Here is a 25,527-nt window from a genome sequence, read left to right on the forward strand (position 1 = left end):
ATATTCCCTGTAAACGTTAGGCCGAGGAGTTTAAAAGAAGTACTATCAGGTAATGTGTTCTTGGCCATTGCTATTGGTGGTAGAGAAGGTTTATTGTAGTTATTGAAGGAAACAAGCTTAGTCTTAGCAGCATTGAATGTGACCAACCATTTTTGTCCCCATTCCACTACGGATTGGAGTTCATCCTCTAGCGTTTCTGCCATTTCCTTTGATATGTGTTCATTTGTTTTCCCCTCATATCTGTTATAGAGAGTGGTATCATCGGCAAATATACCCATCTCCGAAACAATTTTATCAGGGAGGTCGTTTATGAATATCAGGAATAATAGAGGTCCAAGGATAGACCCCTGAGGTACTCTCGCATTTATGTCATATTGTTTAGATGTACGACCGTCGAGGACAACTTTGATTTTTCTATTACTTAAGAAGGATTTAATTACATTATGAATTCTTCCAGTGATTCCATATGATCTAATTTTCCTTAGAAGACCATCGTGCCATACCCTGTCAAAAGCCTTAGATATATCGAGGGCCACCGCTCTACCTCCCCTGTTTTATCTAATGAACGGTATATACGTTCAGAAACTACAGTTAAGATATCCGCTGTTGAACGGGCTTGCCTGAATCCATATTGTTTTTCAGCCGGGGAGTTTAGCAGCTGGTAGGTGCTGGACTAGGGCTTGATTAACTAAGGACTCAAATATTTTGCCGAAAAGCGGCGGGAGGAGGCTAATGGGGCGATAATTTAGTGGGTCAGTTCTTTCACCAGAATTCTTGAAGACTGGTACCACAGAGGCGGTTTTCCAGCATTCCACGTTGCCCAGGATTGAATGATGATCAACGAATATTTTACACTCCTATGATTTTATTGTCATCGATATTCGTGAAATCGCCTTCACGCAGTAACTTAGTCCAAAATATATGTTATTCTACATTGTACTCTAGAGAAGCTACTGTTATTTAATAAAATTATTTCATATAAACTTCTTCTTGGGTAACAAAAAAAAAATAAAGAAATTTACGTGCGGGCTTTGAACCTACAAACCATCTCATGCAAAAAACAAAACACGTAAATTTTCAAGTCTTATAAAAATTTTTGCAGGCAATGAAGAAAAAAATTAAGAAATTTACGCGCGGAGTTTGAACCTACAGACCACGTCATGCAAAAAGAAAAACACGCTATGAACTTACTCACAGTAGATTTTTCAAGGCGCGTTGTTCTCTCATTGTTGCTAAGCGACGACATGGAAAATGGCTTTAACGATGATAGATAAATTAAAATAACGGTTTCGATTATCAATTATCGATAATGATCGGGGCTATTCTGAGACAAAACTTATTAAGATAACTCGCAGACTTATACATAAAAGTTCTGTTATTTTTTTTTAGAAAATCCGTTCAATCGTTTCAGGGTCTTTAAGGAACGAAATCACACACAGACAGAGTTGCATTTATATAATTGCAGAGATGCTAAGATAAAGTTATTTTTATGTATTGATATTCATATTACAACCTTTTTCTATTTATTTTTATAAAAAACAACTTTGTCATATATTGGTCGTGGAATTGCATTCACTTGCAAAAGATCTAGATAATTTGCATATTCTTTTAAACATTCATTTTAATTAATTCCCTATTAGTTTTTTTTTGTTTTCCTTATGGGATGATCATCTTTTGTTTACTATTACGTGTAATTATATCCATGCAGATATTGTACATGATTTATTATTGCGTAATATTTACGTAAAAAGTTTATAGTAAACACAAACCTTTTTCTATATATATTGATGCATATATATATATATATATATATATATATATATATATATACATGCATATATATTTGTTTAAAAAGTTTGCCTACCAAACTAGCTTTGTCAGTTTTTGTTCTACAGACATGAAACTTAATATATAGGGTAATCGAACCCAACACGAAACTTTATATTTGGTTTTTAATCGTGGAAAGCGGTGCAAAAGTGTGAAAATTCAAAAAAGGTTGAGTTTTCCAGGCGAAGGTCAAACGATGACATTACGAATATGCATGCATAACGTAATAGCTATTGATTCATATTTTAATTTTTAAACTTGCAGCAAACATGTTTACATAGCTCAGTCATTAACATCAAAGGGAAAAGTAAATCGTAAGTTAAATGTTTAGATTTTGATTCTCGGTTGTGGCGCACGAGTCATTTTTTAAGCAATTTTAAATATATATGTACATAATTTAAAAAAAGAAAGATATTTCAAAAATACATGAAAATGAATGAGTAATCAACAATAAAGCAAGAGAAAGATGATCTTCTTCTGTCAAGAAGTGACAATCACCATATATATATATATATATGTATATATATATGTATATATATATATGTATACACACACACACACACACACATATATATATATATATATATATATATATATATATATATATATATATAATGAAGTAGATCGAAAGAAACGCAAAATGAATTTACTTTGCTTATGTTTTAAAATATCAGGAAAGATGAAGAACATAGCGAGAGAGAAAAAGAAATACAGAAATAAATAAGAAGAGAAGAGACTGCATGAGAAAAATAGAGAGGGAGAAAGTAAAAGAGATATATAATGAAAGAGAGAGGGCGAACGAAAGATAAAAAGCTAAAAAAAAGATAGATTTGGATAGTACGAGCGAGAGGAAGAGAGAAAGATACATAAAGGGATAGATATAGCGATTGAGATAGAGAAATATATAGAGAGAGATATATAGATAAAATGTAGATAAAAGAAAAATCAGCGAGAAAGAGAAATATATAGATAGAAGCAGAGAGCGAGAGGGTAAGAGAAAAAGAAAGAATGAGAGACAGAGAAAAAGGAAGAGAGAAAGGAAAAGCGAGATAGAGAGAAAAGTGGTGCAACAGACACTCTCGTAAAAATATGGCATTTCCGTCTCTTCTTCAAAAAGCATGTAAAATTGTAGTTACTCCCCACCCCTCCCCGAGTTTCTTGTAGACGCGTTTTTGCATATGGCTGAGAAGCTGTGGATGTCAGTCGGTCTATGACAGATAACGCCAAATATCACTTTCAGCGAAAATCGCGCAGTTAAAATGAATTCCACTTAATTTAGATGCGTGTAAATGTGCTATATTCTACGTATTTTTTTTAATATAAATTCGCAACAGGATTTTCCTCTGTCTGTCAGAATTAAGTTTCGAAGCACATTTCAGTCCATGTGTAACGCATATATGTAATATAACCATGTTGTTGGTATATCGCATAAAATCTTGAAATAGCATTTAATTCCAGCTATAACGTATGTATATAACCTTGTCTTTTCAGTTGGTCGGCCACGTTTAACTTTGAAATAGCATCTCACCTTGAAATAGCATTTTATTTTGTCTCTAACTTACGTATATAACCTAGGTTTATCGATGATTTGTTACGTCACTCTTTAAAATAGCATTTTATTTTGTCTGTAACGCACGTATTTAACATAGAATTGTGGTTGGTCTTTCACGTTAACCCTTTAAATAACATTTTATTTTGTCTGTAACGCATGTATTTAACATGGAATTGTCCTTGGTCTTTCAAGTTAACCCTTGAAATGCCATTTTATTTTGTCTGTAACGCGAAAACCTTAAAATAACATTTTATTTTGTCCGCATGCATGCATTTAACCTAGCATTTTCTTTGGTTTGTCATGGCTGACTTTTAAATAGCATTTCATTCCATCTATAACGTATATAGCTTTTTTGTCGGTTTTAACTAATCTTTTCCTCTATATATTAAACTATATTAAAAATGGGTTCGCCTTTATTTTCAGCATTATCCGTCCAGATTGAATGAGCTCATTATCAGAATATTTGTTTTCTTTAGGATTTTTTTAAATTTCGATTTCTACATTTCTTTTTTAAAAATTCGAAGATTTAATTAAAATATTTGCCGTTATTTTTTCACTTGTTCATATTTTTTAGATGACATTTTCATTTATATTATTTTTATTGGAAAAAGAAACCAAAGACGTTTTTGAATTTTTGAGATGAGGATTGGCTATTCGTATTATTTGGATTCGTCAGACTACTGTTCTCATCTTGAGTGTGATTTAAGGCTCTGAGAAGCAAATTACTTGATAGGAACTCAGTAAAAATCTCTTTTTCCACCTCTGCCAAATTCGGTAACAATATAATAAGCTCTAATGACAGGAAAAAAATAAAGAATAATAATAAGTTAGTATCAGAAGAACGGATTTAAGAGCGAAACTGTAATTGCAGGATACCTAGTAATTGTCCGTTGGATGGCAAATGCTTAATCTCCGAAATAGTGTACAAATGTGAGATTAAGGCTGATAGTAATAAGAAGGTGTATATTGAAGCTACTGGATTTCTTTAAGGAAAGATTCAGAAATTTCATAGAAACAAAGAGAAACACTAGAGAAACAATATTAGTAATAAAGAATGGAGACTAATAGATACTGTTTTTAGATCGGTAAAACTCGAAAAATCCTAGCTTAGTAAATAATAATTTTGTTTCAAACTGTTAAATTTAAAAAAAACAAGGCGGGGCCTAACTTTCGTTGGAGTACAACGTAATAGGGCTAAATAATATATTTATAATAGAATAATAATTAATAGGATATTTATTATTAGATAAGTATTTCAGAACTTAAATCCTGAATTGATATGAATAAGAGCCATCTGCAACATCAGAAAATTATAGCGTTGTAGCAAACAAAGTTTAAAACTTTGGAAATAAATCCTAATCCCGGTAGAGACGTGCAATACAAACTTACAATTTGAACAGTGTAGCCTTGAATTAATCGGCGATGATAAACTAATAAATAAATCAAAACAACATATTAGGAATTTATCAAAAGCATTGAAATGTATTGAGTTACCTCCCTTTCAACGTCAAAACTAACAAATAACCGTAAATTAAAATAGATTGGAACGAAAGAAGATTAAAAAATTAAAACAAAAAATGTAATCCAAAATTTTAAATGAACAATGAGATTGCATTGAATAAAGAGTAACATTAACATTATTCTCCTTTTAGAATACATTTAAACAACAACCGCTTTTTTAAATTACACGAATAAGTATGACAATATATTTGTAAATAGACAAAACAAATTCTACATACGAAACTAACATAGAAACAAAACAATATGGTTGTAACATATTTGATTAGTACGGAATAGGAAAAAATAAATAATATAAAGAAATAAAGAAATTTAATGTAATAAATTAGTGAATACTATTAGTAAAATAGATTAAGTGAACATATGTAATTGGTTAACGTTAAATGCTAATTCGATTGAATTTTTTTAAACATAGATATACAAAAATATGTAAATATAAAAATCTTTAAAAAAAACCTTGGAAAAAAGAGATGTTGGTAAAATATTTTCTCATAGTCTCCCTTAAAAGGGACATAGATCTCATCTTGTCCACTGTAAAAGTTTTTTTTTCAAAACATCTGATGATAGGCTGTTCTTGTGAAATTTTTCGAGCGATACAGGGTTTGAATTTGTCCGAATGGTCTTCAAACAATTGTAACGAACGAAGAAATACACTATTTGTTGCTATCAATCCATTCTTTGAACCCTTGACTTTGTATATATATATATATATATATATATATATATATATATATATATATATATATATATATGTATACGAGCAAACAGTTAATAAAACGTGTTAAAAACGCTTTGAAATGAGTTAAAATATATTTAATCTGAAAAGGAAACACTAGATAAGTGGATAGTTCTTAATCCGCGGAGTTTCGAAGAAATAATTTCCTTCTCATCAGAGGATAAGCATTAGCAAAATGCGGGATCGGATTTTGCATGCAAAAGTATTTGATGAAACAGCAAGTAAGTCAAAGATCTTACTTGAAAACAAAAAAGTGATGCAGAGGGAATATGGTGAAGAAAAAGGTGATTACACATGAATGGATAGTCTGGTGGAATATATATATATATATATATATATATATATATATATATATATATATATATATATATATATATACATCACCATTTTTGCAATTTTATGAGTTGCAAATTTCATCGACTACTAATCAGAATTGAATAAATAAAAGCTCGTAAAATCAGTGATGATCTGATGTGTGTAGTGTGTTATGATATTTGCGCTTAAGGACACACATTAACATTAATTTGCTAATTCCTACCCTCTGATGAGAAGGAAAGTATTTCTTCGAAACTCCATTTTTTACGGCCAAAAAATATTTCAATCATAGTCGTTTGTTTTCCTGAGTTTTCATATAAATTGCAAAATATCTGATATTTTCCCCAAAACCTCTGCTCTTGATGGAGGAAACACTGAAACTTGCTGCTATAGTTTCAAATGATCTGAAATCACAGCAAGGGGAGACTTGATTCCAAATATTTCTCATATTTTATATTCCCCTCTTTGATTTTCATACATAAAGTAAATTTCAGAGTATATACGGATTATTTGATACTGGAGATATTCATAACTGTGCCCTATTACCAAAAGAGTGGTGATATAATTTATAAGAAATATTTGGAATCAAGTCTCCTCTTGCTGTGATTTCAGATCATTTGAAACCATTGTGGCAATTTTCAGTCTTCCCTCAATCAGGAACAGCGATTTTGAGGAAATATGTATATATACGTATTTGCGCCTTGGAGTTTACGTGAGCTTAGTGAGAATTCCACATATTTTGGCCTATAATTCTGAATTTCATATTATTATGAATGTCTACTATGAAATCAAACCATTTTTAATGTAAATTAATAGAAAATTATTACTTTATACCTGATTACTACCCATCCTCTACACTTTCACGGGGCTAGCTTTGCACCACATTTCTTCCTCTGGGTCTTACAATCGTCCCGTAGGGTACATTACAGTCGCTGTACGCAATGTCAGTTTTAGAATTGGGTTTCTCGGTCAAACAGTGTCAAAGACTGTTCCATATGGCCAAATAATAAGTTGAAATGAGAAGAAAGAAATATTCTTACATCAAACAATAAATTAAAAGAACCGCACGGCAAAATAAACAAATCTTCAATTACGGCAATCATTTTCTGTTTACAAAATTACAAAAAATGCATTCCTTTTACTTTCTATTAATTAACTTAATTCAGTGAAGAAGAAAAACCATTAAAATACAATATGCGTACACACACACACACACACACACACACACACACACACACACACACACATATATATATATATATATATATATATATATATATCATTATATTCATATATATGTTTATTGGTTTTGTGATTATTGAATTAGAATGAGTACTTGTTAATGAGGGAGTGGCTGTAATATTAAGCATATAGAAATAGAATAACATATTCAATAGTCTTATGCATATTATGTGAGGTCATACGTTTCTAGATGTTCATATATTTCTATGCATATTAGTATGCATATGATTCTAAACTAATGAAATGATAATCATGATTTTTTTTTGGAAAAATTGTTAGTAATGCATTAGTTTCATTTTATTTTTTGAAAGATATTTCCGATTTGTTGAAATCATAGCAATAATTATTAGACATGTTTAAATTCCTTACAATGTCTTCTTTACTCGCCCTCTCTCTCTTTCTCTCATGCGCAATGTTGCTAGTCTCAGTCTTTTCTACACATACTATAATTGCATGTATTCCTCAGAATTGTCTGATATATTCCCTGCTTTTTGTATTACAGCTTGGACTAGAGGTCTTGATCAGTTAATTGTTTTAATAGCTCATTGCAATGCAGCTTCCAATTCCAGTGGCTCCTTTCCCAAAATGGCAAAATTGCTGGAACTATGTTTATACCTACTGTTGTTCCTCTACCTATAGGTCTTATCCTTTCAAGAGTAATGCCAATAGAAAGATTTAGTCTTTACAATAATCAGATTTCATTCTTGATAGCTCATACATCAAGTGGCTTTAATATCTTGTCTCAAGAGATTTCCATAAAACCTCTATGTGGGACATCTAGAATTCTTAAAAAGCGTATAATATAATTAAAAAAAACTCCAATCTAAAAATTTAAACTGGCGTTGAATTTCATTTATTGATATTAAGACGTTAATTCAGAAAAATTATCTGAACTTTAACTTGTTTAGAAATAAAATAGATTTTTATCAAAATTGAAAAACAGTTTAAACATGAGGTGTTAGCGCATGATATCTTGAGTTCGATCTTGGGGCGGGTGTTTATCTTATATATATATTAATTGCTTTCTCATATTTTTTTTTTTTACATATAAGCCTATATTTATGTCGTAGTCTCTTTTATCTAATTCATATATACCTAATAAAAAAGATTTTCGACTTCTAGGCTCGAAATTTGTTTTATTTCTAATAGGTATGTTTATAATGCCGGTGTTATTTATTGCCTTAACATTTGTGTAATGACAGCTTTCTCTGCTCTTTAGATGGGAAGAACTTGGCTTCGAAATACCATGGCTTATTTCCCTTTCTGTAACCTTTATTGGCGTGATAGTGTACTAAACTTCTCTATCCGATTTTAATCCTTATCTTCCTTATACAAACACACACACACACTCTCTCTCTCTCTCCCTCTCTCTCTCTCGTATATATATATATATATATATATATATATATATATATATATATATATATATATATATATATATAACGGTTAAATACAGACCAAAAGGCATAATGAATTGAAAATCTAAAAAATGAAATCGAGGAAAATACGATTAAAACAATAATAAGTTTACGGTAGACAAGGAAACGAATTCTACTCTTCCGTTTTTTTTTTAATGTTTTTGTGTCCAAGACATCCTCGTGTTTTCTTATTTCTGTTTATCGTAAACCAACTTTTACGGGTCTCTATACGCGTTGGGACTCTTTTTGCTCTATAAACAAAAAATATAATTTAATCAAAACTTTAGCACATAGGGCCTTGATGATTCGTTCTGAAGTTAATTTGGATGACGAACTCAAATTTATCACTAAGACCCTTTGTAATAATAGTTACCCCTTAGATATTGTTGAAAATACTATCAATAAGAAAGTTTCCAATTTTCATATACCCAAAGAAATTATAGCTAATAGATGTCCTGTGTACCTACGTCTTCCTTGGCTAGGTAACATCAGTGACCGATTTGCTAAGCAAAATTCTTTGTCCGTGCAACAGTGTTATTTTGCATCGAACCCACTTGTTGTTTTTTTCAACTAGGCCAATGTTGTCGTCTATTCGCAAAGATGTTCTTCCCCCGCACACACACACACGCATACCATAATAATTATATTATTTATTTATTTAAATGTAGTTGCAGTGCGCAATATGTTGGGCGAACATCGCCCAGGTTAGATTTTCGTTTGAAACAGCATGTACCTTCAAAAATTCGTTATGCAAATTTTTCACCCCCGGATGTTCTGAGTAATACGTATGGTTCTGCGATTTGCGACCATCTTATAAATAACCATGTGTGTGCGACGAATTTCAGTGCTGACATGTTTACGATCCTTAGTAAGTCGCACTCTCCCTATCATTTGAAAATTTTAGAGACTCTTTTTATTAAGTCTTTGAGACCTTCTCTTTGCAAGCAAAAAGAAAATCTTCTAGAACTTAATTTAGTCTCTATGTTATTTTTCCCCCGTTTCTTTCTGTGTTTTTGGAGGGTTCTTTCCTTTCCCTCGCCATATTCATGCCTTTTTGTTTGTTTTATTCGTATTTTCCTCGATTTAGCTTTGGGAAGTGAAGGAAAGAAACCTGGTTAGCTAACCTTTATTTTCATTTTTTATTTTTTAAATTCATTATGCTTTTTGGTCTGTATTTAGCCGTTATAATATTCTGTACCCCCCCCCGGAAAATGTTCATATATATATATATATATATATATATATATATATATATATATATATATATATATATATATATATATATATATATATATATACAAAAATATCCGTAGCCCGTTCGATAAGTGTATGTCATAGCTAGTCATGGAATAATCAGTATATTAATTATCTCAAAACTATGCATTTTTACATTAGAAAACATATTTGCTTTGTTTTGTAGTTTGAAAACGATTTCAATTTGCGATGAAAATACAATCAAAAAGATCTTTGTTTTTTTTTTATTATCTTCTGCTTTATATCGTTTTGATTAGAAGTCTTTCTAAAGTAATATATAATGTAATGTAAGGAAAAAAAAATGAAATACGCAAAAAAATAAATAAATAAAATAAAATAATACAATTCTGATGTAAAAAAAAACAAAAGGCAGTTACAGTTTTTTTTTTTAATATGCATGAGCATCCTAAACCGGAACCGGATTTATTTACGCATACGCATCGTAAACCAAAACCGGGTGGACGGTTTTAGCGCCTAAGCAAGACGAGCTTTATTTTATAATATAATATAATATATACATGTGTGTGTGCATTTTATATTGGGTTAAAATGTTCACATGTCAGGTTAATTTATGTGGAATATTCAATTATATATTATACACCCATCAAAATATAAATCAAATGGCATATTTACGCACAAAGAGAACGATGGTGTTAGCTGATAGTCAGAAATACATGACAACGTGAAACGTTCATAATAATACCAGACAGCATTTTTTCTACCTTAAACGATCTATTCAGATCTTAATCTCTCCATTGCCTATTTTGAATTAAATTAAGAATACATTACCAGGCATACGGATTTTTTTTTGTTAGTTCTTTTTTTTTTCTTCATCTATAAGAATACAGTGGTTAAGAATTTGACTTACCTTACAAAATTTACTGAAAACCATATCGCAATCTAGAGGGTGAGGACCTCTTCGCCTCCCTACTTATCATTTCTCGCAGAAGAGACATTATTTTCATGGCAGGTGTTCGACCGAGTTCGCATCGAATACGTGTCTAGCTACAGCAACTAGCAATAACTTTTCTTACGCTCTATTTGTGTCTTTAACTGAACGTAAACATAAGTAGTTTTATGAAATCACCTACTTAAGAGAGTTCACTCAAATTTAGTGGTGCTAATTCTAGCGTAACTATTAATCCGGGCATTTAATTTCTATTTTAACATTGCGGAAGCCTTTTGTATGCGATTCATATTTTTCAACTGCATGTTAGTATAGTAAGGGAAGCAAGAGCTTGCCTAACCATACTAATGTTAACAGACATCTTGCTGCTCAACTCCCTACTTAGTATATTCCTGCACATATGGTTCCAAATAGTGGCCTCTTACATCCAAATGGCTTTGCGTGTCGGGTGAATAAGAGTTTTTAAAAAAATGTTTAATTAAAATTCTAGAATGACTTCAGATAACCTAAATACCATTAAACGTGTATAAATTTAATACAAATTAATCAAAACAAGGGTCCAAAGAAGGGGAAAATAATCGTCAAAATAAATTATTTATGTTTATGCAAGAAAAAGAAAAGATAACAGAAAAAGGGAACAATTAAGGACAAATAGAAAGAGTTGAGACTGTTTGTTATTTTTAACTTCAATTTTACAGCATATCATTTTTTTAAAAATTCTGTACTATCGATGTTATTTCTTTTGATTACAAGATATTTTGCATGAAAAATATAATATAATTTTACACTTAATAAATCTTATTTTGTATATATATATATATATATATATATATATATATATATATATAGTATATTTTATATATATATCATTTTAATACAAAGAGAATATTTTTTTTATTAATTATCTAATCTATTGAGACTCCAACATTTTGGATTGCATTTTCAGAGCATAAAAATGAGTAAGCAATTCAAATACCACAACTATATTTAAGTTACATTCATATAATTTAATATATGGTAGGTCTCGCATGTGTAAGAGGTATATCAAATGAAATGATACGAATGCGATTTAAATATACTTGTGGTATTTGAATGGCTTGAAAAATGTATATATATATATATATATATATATATATATATATATATATATATATATATATATATATATTGGATCGAAAACATGGTCCAACATCTGAAACATATGTATCCAAACAGATAAGACGGTAATAAAAAATAAAACATATATATGTATATATGTATGTATACACACACACACACACACACACACACACACACACACACACACACATATATATATATATATATATATATATATATATATATATATGTATATATTAACTGGCCGAGCGACAAATATATCCGCGCTCTAATATTAGCTGTTATTTGTCTCACCAAGTAGTATCCTTCTGAGATCACAACATATGCATACAGGAGGTTAAGAATTAAGCGACTTTGCGCAATGAATGTTTCTTTTGCGCATATGCAATATTAGAGAAGGAGAATATTTTATCGGCTTTATCCTGCCAGATTCCACTTTTTTCTCCCCCCACCCTTTTTTCACCCTGTGAGAGTTTTAAAAAAGGCGGAAAAGCATTTTGAAATTGACAGGTTAAATCAGCTTAATATTTACGGGTTTAAAATTAAATCGAAGGAATGCTATACGTTCAAATACCTTACATATAAAATTTTAACAGTGAGAACCAAATATTCACAGAAGAGTTTAGTAGAGACATTTCCAATACATGTAACATAGCACGGATGCGCGTGTGAAAATGCATGCAATGTCATTGGTATGAAAAATAAAGACTTTAAAAAGAAGATCACGTTAAAGACGAATATAACGTTCGAGAGCACGTAGGTGTGGATGACATCCGAGAAAAATGAACGTTATAATCGTAACAAGAGTACGAGGAAATGAATGTCGTTGTAGAACAAAAAAAAGTTGCCGACGTTTCCAATTCTTTGTCTACATTGCGACTGATGTCATAACGTGTAACTTCCTGGTAAACACACTCCGACAAAATCATTTAGGTATTTTATAATTATTATAGTAAATAATTATTTCAGCCCATTTAAGAAATTCATTTCATATCGTTGAACAGTTTCAGTTGAAATAAAAGTCGGTCAATTTAACTCTTATGCACAGATCATCATATAATCATTAGATCACTTTGACAAACGTTAAAAATATTTTAGAAAATAAATGTTTTAATTTCAACAGTATTTCTTGCGGGTAACAGTGGCCGAATAGATTCGAACCCTGCAAGAGAAGCCAGAGATGGCTTCTCTTGCAGGGTTCGAATCTATTGACCAGTGTTAATCGTGACACCCTGCACTGATGATCCCCGAACGGATGAAACACTAGTGTCTGTATGGTATGTTATAATTATTATAATAAATAATTACACACACACAATCACACACACTCACACACACACACACACACACACACACACATATATATATATATATATATATATATATATATATATATATATGCATTGTTACATCTCAAAACATTTCTGTGTGCTAGAACGTTTTCCTCCTAAATCCTGCACAATTATACAGAATGTAGATACTATCCATTATTAAAATTATCGTAATACTGCGATGAAATCAATCATCCAGTAAGAAACCATAAAAAATTAATAAGAAATTAATAAACGTTCATTTTGAAAAGAAATATGCGAATTAGTTAATCTTCACGAGTGAGTAGATTAAAAAGGTCATTTTAATATTTTTAAATAGAAATAGTAAGTTTATATCATCATTTTAGAGTTAGAAAAATCAGGTTTATTGGTATGCGATATATATATATATATATATATATATATATATATATATATATAACTACTTAATTTACTCACATAAAATTAATATACGAAAGTATAGATTTATGCGTCAGCTTTAAGTATTTACTTCAAAAGTGCTCAATACGTAGGTAGAGCTAGTTAGTAAGTATTGAAATTTATATGGCGATTAAGCTACACTGAATATTCCGCGTTTCATCCACTCTAGGATTCTTCAGGCTTATGCGCGAATTAGCGCGTAAGACTGAAGAATCCTAAAGTAGATGAAACGCGGAATATTCAGTGTAGCTTAATCGCCATATACATTTTATAACTTACTATATATATATATATATATATATATATATATATATATATATATATATATATATATATATATATATATATATACACCACTTTTTTTGGTAATTTTATAAGTTCCAAAGCTTACAGTCTTTAGATCAGAAATTTACAAATGAAGTCTCGTTGGAAAGGTTATGACCTGAATTTAGTAGATTTTTTTACTGTGGCATTAGCACAGTTTTGGTTTTTCATACATCAAGTAAATTTCAGAGTGTATAGGGATTATTTTGTACTGAAGATATTCATAATCGTACCCTATTTTCCAAAGAGGATGGATATAAAATATGAGAAATATCTAGAATCAAGTCTCCTCTTGTTGTTATTTCAGACCATTTGCAACCATAGCAGCAAGTTGGAGACTTCCTCTCATCATATTATCTTATATATATATATATATATATATATATATATATATATATATATAAGTTAATTTAGTATACAAACAAATGGCTACACATAAGCATACATGTTTCAGCGAAAACCCAGTAAGGGAATCACTTCGTCAGGTGTCCTTGGCCTGACGAAGCGATTCCCGTACTGGGTTTTCGCTGAAACATGTATGCTTATGTGTAGCAATTTGTTTGTATACTAAATTAACTTATTTTGGCTCTGTCTAAACATTGAGCACTCTTTTGGTAGACACACTTAATAATTACTACCAATACAATATATATATAGTTTTCCCTTATAGTATATATATATATATATATATATATATATATATATATATATGTGTGTGTGTATGTGTGTATGTGTGTGTGTGTGTGCAACTGTATTCCACTACATATTGAGTCAATGGGTTGACAGTTTTGTGTTATTTAATTTCATAAGCACACTCTCTCTCCCTCTCTCTTTTCTCTCGCTCTCTATGTGTATATATTTCTCTATATATTATTATTATTATTATTATTATTATTATTATTATTATTATTTAACGGATTATTAGGAGTGCTCAATAAAAGAAGAGTAAGATATACATTTTGTTTTATAATATAAACACCCTTACATGGTCGCGACAATTGACATGCTAATATTTCAGACAAATGATCGATTTAAACCAGAAGTCGTCGTCAGTCGACTATATAAATTGTTGCTTTTCACAAAAGAACCAGAATAAGACTTTATTTAATATAGATATACATATTTTCGGTAGAAGATATTTCAAGGTAAGGCATGAAACCACTTGATGTAATGAGCTGATAAGTTATGTTTCAATTAAAAAAATACTCATGGATAAATGGTATGTAAAATAATTCCACCCGGAAAACATAAATATTAATTTCTAATTCAATGTGTTAATTTCCATATTAACCACAAAATCACGGCAGTCTCCCCGTAGTAGTTACAAGTAGAGAGATAAAGAGAGACCGAGAGAAAGACAGACAGACAGGCAGACAGACAGACAGACAGTCAAAAACGGAGAGATCGAGAAATAACATCACTTACGGGGAAAAGAGGCAAACAGAAAGTCGAAAAGATAACATGAAATAGTATATGTGTGTTTATAAAAATGAGTAGCGCAATGTATTTTCTTTAATTTACAGATTTAATTCAATTCTGATTATATTCGCCTTTGTCTACAATTAAAAATATACTATTTTCTTTAATTAATAGACGCTGGGTGTTTCTCCAGTAACGTTAATTGAACACCAAAGGTTAAGCATGTTTAAATTACTTCATACTACCCACATTGTGGGTATTGGAATTTAAACTTCATGCGAATTAAATAACAAAGCCTTTCATCAATCCGAGAATTAAGCTTATGGCTGAATTAGAAATAAATTCCTGGGTGGAAATAAAAAAAATAAATATATATTTAATAGGGGTGTATGTGCTTATTGCGATTTATTCATTTTCCGTTCGCTGACGAACTCTTAACGAAAATACCAGCGTTCTTATGCGTTCATATTTGTTTCATATTCAAGAGTTAAATTAGTAGGAATTCGTTAAATTGTCAGTGGTGGATACATATGTGAATTCCGACAAGGGTAACATTTAGTGCATGTTAAGGTGATTTAGCTGAAAACAAAATCGTCCCCAGAGACAGATTACAAAGTTTATGCTGGGGCAGAGGTCAAACGTCGTAGACAAAATAGAAGTAAAGACTAATTACGTCACATGCACGAGCGAGGGAAAAATAAGGTTTTCAAATCAGATAATTCGAGGAACCAACGCGGTCATATAATAGAATACTCTAATGAGAATGTTACTTCGATATTGGTCCGTCTGCTTCACTCATTCCTTAAGTTAAGTTTAAGAAGAAAATAATTAAGATAATATTAGTCTCTGTTACTAAGTCAATTCTCTGTAAATTAAACTCTTTAGACGCCATCTTTTGTCTTTTGTGACTAAAAGATGTATTCGTCTTATGTAACAGACGAAGATGAGCGATAACCACTAAACAAAATATCCAATAATAAATCGTGATGAACATGAACAGCAACGACAAATAGAACAAAAACAAGGCCCGTATTAAGGCCCCACATATACAAAAGTCCTACATCTATATAATGATGTTGATTTATGGTGTTAATGCAAAAATTGCAAGAACAATTGTGGTTTTAAACACAATCAGCAACCTTTGTAAAAGTCTGATAGTCCTGAGTTGAGGGCATATATACTAGAGTTATTTAGGACACTATTTCTTGTCTGGACAGAATGCCACACCGATTTCATAATATAGTGGGGGGCATTTCCTTCTCTCTACGGCGCGTCTCCCACAAAAAGTGACTAGTTTCTCTCTCTCTACTATATCGTTATTTACATTTCAGTTGATTTACTGGTATGATTCACCCCGAGAAGACTCTTTTAAAGCAAGTATTTATAACTACCAAGCATGTTCTGTTCTTTATTTGTGTACCTAGATACATATGTGGAACACAAAGACCCTAGATGTCTTTCGCGTTCCCAACAATATACGTATAAAATCTATTTGTGAAAAATGTTGAGCCATATTTAAAACAAATCAAATTATTTCTTTTCACCTATTGTAACCCAGTAGTCTCATTTTTATCTTGTACGTCTAATTGAACATCTCATTTATCATTTATATTCAAGTGGATTTTGAGGCGTGATAATTTAGGGTCTATTACCATAAACAGATCTTCATGAGATATGTTCATTTACTACAGATTAAGAACTATATATATATATATATATATATATATATATATATATATATATATATATATATATATATATACATGTATGTATATATATATATATATATATATATATATATATATTGTGTATTTAGGCGGCATGTTTTCATTTAGACAGACGTTGTTGAACTACACGGAATATTTCTGCTTAATCTTTGTATTTGTCATTTCTCCATTTTTCCGATGGTCGTCCTAACATCTCCATCGCATTTGTGTGAGAAAGTTCCATAGTCGTTTTCGACCATCCGTTTTTTCGTTTTTTGTTTTTTGATGAAAACGACTATGGAACTTTTTCACCCAAATTCGATTAAGATATTAGAAAGATCATACGAAAAGTTGAAAAAATACAAAAAAGGCGATTAAGCAGAAACACTCCACAACAGTATATATATATATATATATATATATATATATATAGTCATCCACATACAGTACTGTTTCGCTGTTTCACAGCTCATCAGTGCGGCTAGCCAGGCAACTACCTCAAGCCAGGATTGAAACCCGACCGTTTGTACGGCAGTCAAGGCTCCTAACCATTACGCTATTGGCGGCTGCTTGAACGAGTAGTGAGTTTAACGATATTTTTAATATCGTCCGAAATACCTCCGCTCGATTTGCTTACACAAAGAGCGTCGCTTATATGCTAATGGTAATTCGTGTTTCACTTCTCAATATGCTCAACTCAAGGTGAGGAGCACTATAGTCATCCACATACAGTACTGTTTCGCTGTTTCACAGCTCATCAGTGCCTATAGAAAATATTATCGTGAAATTAATATATATATATATATACATAGATACGTATATATATATATATATATATACGTATTTATATATATATATATATATATATATATATTAATTTCACGATAATATTTTCTATAGGCACAGTAACGATGAAGTATTAACGAGGTTAATACAAACGTGATGAATACCGAAATAGGGCAAGAAATACTTTTTATATATTTTACATAAGCATACATATTTCGCTAGAGATTCATAACCATATTTCAGTCAGCCAGTAACTAGTCACTAGAGACCTCTTCAGTTGCTCATAATTGTGTAACGACGTATCAATTATTATGTAAAACAAAGATATATATATATATATATATATATATATATATATATATATATATATATATATATACACTCGTGAGCAAAAAAAAAATGGGCTAAAAATTTTTTATACATTTTATCGCACTAAATGCTATATTAATCAAAGAACAATTGAACAAGGAAACTTAAACAAATAACACAGAACAAGACATTTATTTTAATAAATGCTTAGGATGGAATCGCATTTTCTTTTGATTTCTTTAAAACCTCAATCCTTTTAGACATGCTCTCAACCAAGTTCTTCCACCCAATGCACGAGATATTAGGGCCAAATATTCTCGATTGGGTTTAAATGGGGACTTTGACCTGGTCAAAATATCACATCAATTGAATTATCAGAAAATCATTTTTTGTGACATTAGCAGTATGTGCAGGGGAATTATCATGTTGAAAAATAATGTTCTGAGATATTCCCAGCTTCTGGATACTTGGTAACATGTGATAAAGATGCGGTCTAACCATTTTTGGGATACCTTTTTCCACTTCTTATTATATGCTATAATAATAATGATATCCAAAATAGAAATTTTCAATTAAAATTAACAAAAATTAATGGAAAAATATTGAAAAATCGATTTCTTCCTTCTTTCACTCCTGGTCCATTTTTTGGCTCATGAGTATATATATATATATATATATATATATATATATATATATATATATATATATATATATATATATATATATACATATATATATATATATATATATATATATATATATATATATATATATATATATATATAGGGTATCCCAAAGGAAGCTGACGGATGGTAACTTCCTCAATATTTAAGTTATGCTTACCAATTTTAATATGTTAGTAGAGGAGCCTCCCCGTGATTTTTGGAGATATATTAAGATATCATAGTCTACTTATTCTAATTTTATTTACACAACTTAATCTAAGTTATGTTTTTCACAAGGTTTAATTTATGTTATGCAAAATGATGTTACTCAAATCTCCACCATTTTCATTTTCACACTCTTGTGCTCTCTGCTGCCCATTGTCCAGCACATCACTTAATGTTTCAGGGCTTATGGCCTAATTTCCTCCTCTATATCGTTTTTAAGGACATTTATTTTGGCTGCTTTATTTGCTTATACCCGCTCTTTGAGGTAACCCCTAAGGAAGAAATTTGCACATGTGAGCTTTGACGAGCGGAGTGGCCAATTTATCTAACATCCACGAGAAATTATTCGGTTGCTGAATATGTCCTGGAGCAAATTTAATCTTTCTTGTGCAGTATGCGCCGTTGTACTGTCCTTTTGGTACCATATTGATCGAGAGACCCCAATTTGACTTGATCTCCTTCTTACTGATGGTGATGGATCCTCGGCAATACTCTCTGCTAATCTCTGACAATTCTCATTACACCTTGACGTAAAGAGTCTACCAAATTAAGGGAGGTCACATACCGACCCTTGTTCATAAAATCGAGCAACCATAGTCTTTATTGTATTGTGAGTAGGGGCATTTTTTGTGTTGAAGTTTCGTCGAAATTCTCTTTGCGTTCCTGGTATTTACTCATTCAAACGAAAATACGACTACGATAAATATCTGCTCCTCGCTAGTGTAACAGCTCATGATGACCTTGAAATGTTACTCAAGCTGATCTGCAAAAATATAAAAATATATAAAAAATGTAAATCTTTTTTTAACCATCAGCTTCTTTTGGGACAATCGGTATATATATATATATATATATATATATATATATATATATATATATATATATATATATATATATATATATATATATACTGCTTTAACTAAAGTAAGTAAAATACACCAGCAAGTAGACCGACCATTACTTAGGTACAAGGACAAATTAACAATCAGTCTCCTAGCTGTCCAAATAGACTCTGCTGCCCTCGCAAGCTCTATGATTAATCGTAATGAATAGAGGTTTACATGCGTCGATGACATTATCAAAAATTCAGCCTCACACAATATAAAGCTGCGTAAAACTAAGAAAAGAAATGAAGTATCGTCCGCAATCCGATCCATATAACCCAACAATCAATAGTCTTGTACAATTTGTGAATTTCTTTGTAGAATTTTTGCTGACATAAAATGTAATCTTTGAGTCACATACAAAATTAAATGGACGAAGTTGTATGAACCATCATACGTAGAAATCAACTGCAGTGGTCATTATATATATATATATATATATATATATATATATATATATATATATATATATATATATATATATATATATACATATGTGGGTGGGGGTCTGTACGTCAATCGAAGTCGATTATGACCACAGACAACTAGTTGTGTGTCCGCAGGTGGCTGATCAGTCAAATCCGGGCGCGGAAGCCCCTGCCATATGTTGGACACCAGTGGCTGAATACGGCCACTTCAGCATCTCGGGCTTTTCCCGTAGCGTTCTTCTCTTTTGCAGATTCAGTTCGTCTTGCCTCCGCGAGCAGAGCGCCCTCGTGTACCAAGCGGCGGCAGGTTGGCCTGTCGGAAGCACTGCTTTCCCATGAGTTTACGTCAATGTTGAAGAAGTCTTCCATATAGGACATCAGAGTGTCTTTGAACCATTTGCGCTGTCCATCAGCTCTTCGCATTCCGCACCGGAGTTCACCATAGAGCAGTTATTTTTGGTAAGCGCGAGTCTGTCATCCGATACACGTGGCCTACCCAGTGTGTTTGCGCTTTGTGATGACGCTTGGGAGCTTGGACCTCACGAGAACATCAGTGTCTGGGATCTTGTCTTGCCAGCGAATGTTCAAGATGTTCCGAAGACATCGAAGATGGAAGTGGTTTAGTTGTTTTTTCGTGACGTCTGTAGAGGACCCACGTTTCACAACCATATAGAAGAGATGTCAGGATCACTGCTTTGTACACTTTGACCTTTGTGTACTGCTGAATTCCTCTTCATTCCCAGACTGTTTTCCTTAGTCTGCCAAAGGAGCTGCTGGCCTTGGTAATGCGGTTGGTGATTTCGATGTCGATGTTGGCAGCCCAAGAGAGTGTACTGCCAATGTAGGTGAAATGGTCTACTGCTTTCAAGCTCTGACAGTTTACTTGGATGTTCGGCTCCTGGTACGTGTTGCCAAGAGCAGGCTGGTGCATGACTTCTGTCTTGCTCATACTTATTGTAAGACCGAAGTTCTCACATGCTGAAGAAAATTTATCCACTTCCAGATGCATTTCATGCTCTTTGGTGGCATTGAAAGCACAGTCGTCGGCAAAAAGGAGGTATCAGATTACTGTTTCTTTGACTTTACTGACAGCTTGTAGACGGCGGAGATTGAAGAGCTTCCCATCACACCGGTACCGGATTTGGATGCCAGGAGTAACTTGCCTGAAGGCATCAGTTAGCATTGCCGAAAACGTCATGCTGAAAAGCGTCGGTGCTAGGACGCAACCTTGTTTTACGCCGTTGGTTACCGGGAAAGGGGCTGAAATGTCACTCGTGCCATCATGTCATGGAACTGTCTTACAATATTCACGAACTTGTCCGGGCAACCAAACTTTGACATGATCTTCCACGGGCCTTTCCTGCTCACAGATATATACACACACACACACACACACATATATATATATATATATATATATATATATATATATATATATATATATATATATATATATATATATATACACGAGGGTCGTGAAATAAGTAATGCCCCTGACCCACCTCCAGTTGTCTGATCTAGCTGAAATTTTACATGCGCAATGATTTATATTTCTTCGGGTTATGTGGTAAATTACAGATCTGAACTAATTGTGGTTTCTAGATTTTACGATTGTTTCAAAAACGATGTTCATTATATTTAAATTGACAATGAATATTGACAATTATTTGACAAAAATGTTGTCCTTTAAAAACAAACTTTAAATAAACTAAAATAAAACTAGCATTTTCGTCGTGTGTAAGGCAGATATTCCTTTTTCATCTCCATTATAAAATGTTTTAATTTGAGGAAGTCTAAAAAACGATTACAATATAAGTTTTATTTTTGTGTCTTTAACTGTAGCCGGATGGATACGATCCTTGCTAATCAAACAAGAGATAGCTTGTGTCGCCGGGTTCGAATCTATCACCTGAAGATTTCCGAAAGCAGGAAACACTAGTGTCCGTAGGTATTTAATTATTATAGCAAAAATAATTATGTCAGTCCCTTTAAGAAACACGTTTCTTATCGTTGAGCATTTTGGGTTGAATGAAGTCGGTACATTTAGCTTTTCTGCATAGATCGTCATATAATGATAAGGTAACACTGACAGACGTAAAAATCATTTTAAAAATAAAATGTTTAATTTCAATGTTTTACACACGGTTAACAGGAGCCAGATGGCTTGTGTCGCCGGGTTCGAATCTTTCAACTTTTGTTAATCGTGAAACTCTGCACTAAAGCTTGCCGAAAGGATGGAACACTAGTGTCCGTAGGTATTTTATTGATATAGTAATAAGTATCATATATATATGATATGTATGTGTGTGTATGTGTGTGTTGTGTGTGTGGCGTGTGTGTATGTGTGTGTTGTGTGTGTTGTGTGTGTGTTTGTGGTGTGTGTGTGTGTTCATTTCTTATTTTAATAAAACTACACATAGTGGTGCTGTTTCGTTTACAGCTGTTTTTAGACCAGCTCTATTTTCTGTAATATTATACAACATTAAATTTATTTATACTGGATGGGGCCAAGAATAATAAACAACGAAAGAGTATGAGAAAAAAAATGATAGATTGATAGAGACAGACAAACAGACAAACAGACAGGCAAACACATGCATATCTGATATTAGCAATTCCACAATAATTTTTGGAAAATTATTTGAAGAAAAAAAAAGTCACATGCAGGCAAAAACAAAAATATTTTAAGTAATTGAATTTTGTTTTCGATTATTTTCTTGTTTTATAACAAATTTTAGTGAAAACTTCAAACAGGAATTTTTGAACAGATTATTTTTCTTTTGTTATTAATTTAAAGAGATAATGAATACAGGGTTGGTGTTGGGTGTAAAAGAAAGAGTAATTTTTCAAATATTTTTTGTTAATATTCGTTTCTAAGATCGTGTGTACATCAGAACACGCATGTATGAATGCATGTGTTTCAGTGTGTATGAGTTTATGAATGCGTCTTAGTTGTCGATAACCGAGACTATGAGATTCAGTACACGACTCAGTTTAAATGCATGCGCGTACTTCTGTATATATGTACCGGTGCACGAATCTGCGACTGGGTGAATGGATCCACTAATGTTACTGTCTATCTATCTATCTATCTATCTATCTATCTATCTATCTATCTCCCTCATTATATATATATGTATATATATATATATATATATATATATATATATATATATATAAGTGAATTTAGTTTACAAACAAATGGCTACACATAAGCATACATGTTTCAGCGAAAACCCAGTAAGGGAATTGCTTCGTCAGGCCAAGGACAACTCTATATATATATATATATATATATATATATATATATATATATATATATATATATATATATCAGTGCATGATGTGCTCCTCAACACACACACACACACATACATATATATATATATGTATATATATATATATATATACTAAGAGAGAGAGAGAGAGAGAGAGAGAGAGAGAGAAATATATATCTGGGTTCAAACTTCTGCGAATGTGTGTATGTATGCTTCAGTCTGTATCTGTGCGTATCAGTACACGAATATGTGTAACAAACTGGACAGATGCAAGCTCCGCCGATCTAGGACAGATGTCGTTAAGGACTGCGCAATCATTGCATCACAATTACACCTGCAGCTTCTCTTACATGAGTGCCCATTGTCTGTTGAGTCTGAACGGAGGTATCGATATATAGTTATATTATATGTGTGTGTTTCTGTGAACATGCCTATGCAGTCCTGTGTATATCTTACATGTATGCGTATGTCATATATATATATATATATATATATATATATATATATATATATATATATATATATATATAGCAACAATGGTAATTAGTAAAAAGCTGAAGAAAGTGCTCAATACTATTGCAGAGCAAATATGTGTTTTATTTTTCATTACCATTTTATCTGTTTAGTTACACATGTTTCGGTTGCCAAATCATATTTACGATCCAGCAACTTCGTCAGACTTTACAGAACACACACACACAAACACACACGCGCACACACACACACACACACACATATATATATATATACATATATATATATATATATATATATATATATATATATTTCTAATTTTCAAGTTAGCAACGGTGGTAACGTGGTGAAAACCCTCCACTTATCCATTCTCCGTACAATTTTTTTTTTCTTTTTATAATATTTTTTTCTATATTCATTTGTGAATTATTTCACGGAATTCTGTTTTTTGGATGACCTCAGTAACGGGATGTATTTAGATTCTTTACATCTGGATATTCCAATTTTACGAACACTTTTTTGGATTTTACTGTCCTTACATCTTTCGACTTTTCACCCGAACATCCATTCACGTGAAATCATTTTTCATTTTCCCCATACCCTCTGTTTCACTATTTGCGTGTATTTTTGTTTGTTTTACATTTAACAAGAACGTCCATTAGCTTACTTGCAGTGTCATTAAATACCTTATAAGCAAAAATCTGATTCCGTATTTTGCTAATTCCTTCCTCTCTGATGAGAAGAATAGTATTTCTTTCGAAAGTCTGCGGATTAAGGATTAAGGATTTCTTTTGTGTTTTCTTTTTGGAAATTAAATAGTTTTTAACTCTTGTTAAATGTTTTTAAACAGGTTTTAATAACTACTTATCTCCATATATATATATATATATATATATATATATATATATATATATATATATATATATATACATATATATATATGTGTGTGTGTGTGTGTGTGTGTGTGTGTGTGTGTGTGTGTGTGTGTGGTTGTGTGTGGATGCTTTTGCGCGTATGTGTTTGTTTGTATACTTTTTTTTACATGGTAGTCACCACTTATCAAGGCCCGGAAGCCACTCGGGAATAAGAATCATTACGTGTACAGTAATCAATGGGAAAAGATTGCTTACTCGTTAGTAATGGATATTTGATAAAGTGTCTTACTTAAGGGGGTGATTTATCAGAGATTTGTTTACGTTGGACTTGAAGACATCCGAGTTGTAGTTAGGTGGGGAACAGGCAAACGGAAGAGAGTTCCACAGGCGTGCGCTTCTAAGAAATAAGCTTTGTTCATGGAATCTACGTTTTGATTTAGTCACAGATAACGAGTTGGGGAAATTATTGGCAGTGGTTTCAGCTAGACGGGTGTTTCTCGTGAAATGTTGGCGAG

This window comes from Euprymna scolopes, chromosome 35 (assembly GCF_053919585.1).
Source record: "Euprymna scolopes isolate OS-2025 chromosome 35, ASM5391958v1, whole genome shotgun sequence".
Classification (NCBI taxonomy): Eukaryota; Metazoa; Mollusca; class Cephalopoda; order Sepiida; family Sepiolidae; genus Euprymna; species Euprymna scolopes.